The sequence below is a fragment of the Myotis davidii genome, unplaced genomic scaffold (assembly GCF_000327345.1).
Source record: "Myotis davidii unplaced genomic scaffold, ASM32734v1 scaffold1518, whole genome shotgun sequence".
NCBI lineage: Eukaryota > Metazoa > Chordata > Mammalia > Chiroptera > Vespertilionidae > Myotis > Myotis davidii.
Genome location: NW_006290523.1, coordinates 120,361 through 124,613, shown reverse-complemented (window position 1 = coordinate 124,613; position 4,253 = coordinate 120,361).

Sequence of the window (4,253 nt, the reverse complement as noted above, 5' to 3'; positions counted from 1 at the left end):
TTTCCCACAAGACATTTCCCCACCTTTGATTCTTGAACGATTTATTCATTTGCAACAAACCAGTAATTTGGAAAATGAAATACAGTTAACCACTTAACTGCCTCTGATGTTCTGAATGAATGAAACATGGCATCCAGAAACAATTATTCTTTCTCCTTTTGCTCTGCAGTTCATTTGAATAAGAGACAATATAGGGACGAATATCAATAAACTTCTTTGCACTAAAGGCCTATGTGTGTGTGTGTTGTGTGTGTGTGTGTGTGTTCAAAATGTTTGTCACTTTGTGTCTATATTTTGCAGAAGCAGAGTCATTTATGCAGCAGGCAGGATCTTTTCAGCTGATGTGAGTAATGGATCTTCTGTCCTTTGATTTCATGTTTGTCATCTTCATCCCTGTATATTTATCATCCAGAATCTTTAGGTCAATGCCGATGGATAGTTGCCAATACATGAAGATATTTTTATAACACTTAGAAATAAAGACTGAAATCATAGAATTAATTGTCATGACATTTGATCCTTGTCTCTTCCGTGTCACTGTTTGTATCAGACATTTTCTTGGAGCAGATCTGTATTTCTGGTTCAGTAGTCAAATAAAGATGTTTCCTATAAACAGTGGAAATAGAGGCTAATGTAATAAGAATGACACTCATTACCGTGTATCTCTGCACAATAACTCATCCCATTTCTAACTTTTTACTTTCAGTTTCTTTGAGGACTAGAGCAATTATTCAGTGAAGTATTTGAAAAATATAAAGCCTCAGTTGAATACAGTAGTCTCTTGTAGATGTGAACTTTCTCTTGCTTTTCTTTGTAGACACATGTCAATTAACATGTTTCCTAACCCATACTTGATGTTCAGACACACAAATAAATGAATGAGTGAATGACAATTATATATAACTAGAGGCCCGTTGCATGAAGAGATTCGTGCAATAGGCCTTCCCTTCCCCTGGCTGCCGGCACCGGTTTTCCTCCGGCACCCAGGACCCAGGCCTTCGCTCCGGACAGAGCCTTCAGTCTTTGTGGCTCCAGACAGAGCCTTCAGTCTTCGCTCTGCTGCTTTGCCCCTATGTATGCAAATTAACCACCACCTTTGTTGGGTTAATTTTCATACTCTCCTGATTGGCTGGTGAGCATAGTGGAGAGACGGTCAGTTTACATGTTTGTCTATTATTAGGTAAGATTCTGTACTTGGGCCAATGCATAAGATAAGGTGAATGCTACATGGAGTTGAGTTTCTGGTCTCTGACTTATTTATAATAGGAATAGGAAACGATGCACATGTGTGTATATGCTGCTTTTCTATTGGTTATCATATATTATTGCAACAGCAAAAATAAAACAGATGGCTCTTAAAAAGATGGCTGGCTAGCCTAGCTGATATGGCTCAGTGGTTGAGCCTCTACCTATGAACTAGGAGGTCACGGTTTGATTCCTGATCAGGGTACATGCCTGAGTTGCAGTCTTGATCCCCAGTGTGGGGTGTACAGGAGGCAGCTGATCAATGATTCTTTTCATCATTGATGTTTGAAGCTCTCTCTCCCCCTCCTTTTGTCTCTGAAATCAATAAAAATATTTTTTTTAAGATGGCTATATTTTTCCTGTATACAAATATCAATAAAATATTGTCATTTATTGGGGGTGGGGAAAAGACAATGCCAAAGATAAGAGGAATCAGAAATAAAATGTGACCTTTTTTGGTTATAATAACCTTTTTTGTTTGCCACTCGGGGTTTTGCTATTCTTTTTTGAAACTCATTTTATATCTAGTCCACACATACAAGGTGATATCTCCCTTATGTTATTGTAAATTATTTACATCACAGATTCCGGGTAATGAAGCAGAGGTAATGGAATATTTTTACTTAAAAATGTTGGGATCATGTCTTATTTTAAGCCTCTAACACTGATCATTTTATTTGTCCCACATTAGCTCCTGGGTTTAGGTATTAGGGCAGTGGTGGGATCAGGCAAACAGTAAGCACACTGTCCCTCCTGATTAATATTATACCTCAAATCTTTAGGTACTTGTGATATATTTGGGTATAATCAGGACAAAGTGTTACACTTTCTATTTATGTCTGACTTCGGATAAGTCATTTGAAATTGTTCAGATCCTTGTTCTTTTCAAAATGACAGTGACAGTACCAGGTACTGACTCATTTAGAGTTTGAGATCATCATAATGGTGGGTACTTTCCCTGAAGTACCTAAGCTGATAAGCATCAACTGTTAAAAAAAACAAACTAGGTAACAGCAATGCTGGCTTTGGAGTCCATCTGACCGAGATTCAATTCTTGGCTTTTCCAGTTACTATATGATATTGAAACAATTTCTCATACTCTAGGTTGCTTATCTATAAAATAGAATAAAATTGTCACATCAGATTATGTGGAAGATGAGAAATAATAAAATAAGAGGGACAGGTATGGTCTGTGCCTATCACATTTATTCAATATAGTGCCTCTTTTATAACTATTATTTAAGTCCTTGTTATTAACACAGGTGAAACTATGATTTAGATCGGTGGCTCTTAATTAGGGGAGGGTTTTTTGTTTCTGTTTTTTTGTTGTTGTTGTTGTTTTTGTTTTGTGTGTGTGTGTGTGTGTTGTTGTTGTTGTTGTTGTTGTTGTTGTTGTTGTTGTTGTTACAATCCAAAGACATTTTTGGTTGTCACAAGTTGGGTGAGGATACTACTGGAATTCAGTATGTGGAGTCCAGAGATGCTGCTAAACATCCTACATGCACAGGACAGTCCCAAACTATAAATTATTTGGCCCAAAGTTTCAAGAGTCCTCAGATTGAGAAGTGCTGGTTTAGATTATTTTGAGCCAAACCACTCTCTTGAAAAACAAAACTTGAGATTTAAATGAGCTACTTCAGACTGAAAGAATTTTAGCTAGAAGTATCCATACCAAATAGACTGAATATCCTTTCCATTATGTTATCTTGGTCTTGAGCTAAAGAAAATGGTTTCTGCCCTTAATATAACCTAGTAGAAATATCTCAAAATTTCCAGTCATTTAAGACATATTGTGTCTGAATTATAATTGCCTCCTGATCCAATTGGCTAAGTAGTTAAGAATTGAAGCCCCTATTGACCTGAATTAGTTATTCTGTGGTCTGTGTTTCGCACCACTGTTCGACTTAGCTATTTTCAGGAAATGAGAGGGATTATGGAGAATCGATGCCGCAGTGGATGGCTAAAAGCATAATTAATTTAGCTTAGCCCAAGTTTCTTTACTAACATTACTTTGAGTTCATATTATTTATTATATAAGCTTGTGTGTTTTATTCATATAATTCAATTTGGAATGTAGTCAGGGGTATTGTAAATGATTGGTTTAGGTTGGGACAGAGCTGAGACAAAGACCTAATGTCATCATAATTGACAATAGCTTTTTTTTCTTTATTTGAAGGTAGATAAAACTATTTTTTTTATGTTGTCATTGCATAGCCATGTATTTTGGCAAGGTCTTGAAAATTACAGACTTTAAATACAAGATGACAGAACTGACATACATGAAAATCAAAGAAAACAGAAGAATCTGTGAGAATCATCCATTTATTTACCTTTATGAAAAGATCAACTATTTCCAAAATATTCATATATTATATCAACATGGCTTTTGATCCTCAGGAGAAAGATAACATTTTGCTGTTGAAATTTGCCTGCTGTGGTAGCCCATGTAGCAACAAGGAGAGAGCCTGCTCCCTGCAAGCTTACGCTCCTTTGTTCCCTGTCTCCTGACAAGTAGACCCAGACAGACATTTGTTGATTTTTGTTTTTTAAATGTTTTTTCTATGTAGGAAGCAGTGTTGTTAGAAACAAAGAAGAGCACTAGCTTCTTTCAGCCAGATGTTTCCCCCCTGAACTCCCTGCTTCTTTCCCTCTCACATTTCATTCATTTTGGGGCCCTTGTCTTCTATGGGAAGAGTATAAATAATAAACCCCAGCAAAGACAGTGTAGGTGCATCAAATAGATAAACTCGGTGAGGGAGGCAGGAGGGCTAAGCCATGTTATATTGACAATCTGCACTAGAGGGCAAGAGAGAGAAGAATTCTAGCTTCAGCTACAGTTCTACAGAAAATACAGAAGGTAAGCTTGTACATTCACCCTTGTGAGGTTAGTAAATGAAATTTGTTTAAAAGTCTCTTTCAGATAATCATGGCTTACTGGGGAATAAAAATGACTCCACAAAGTAAATTAAAAAATCGTTTCATATCTATCCCAGAAAAGAGTTCTTTGG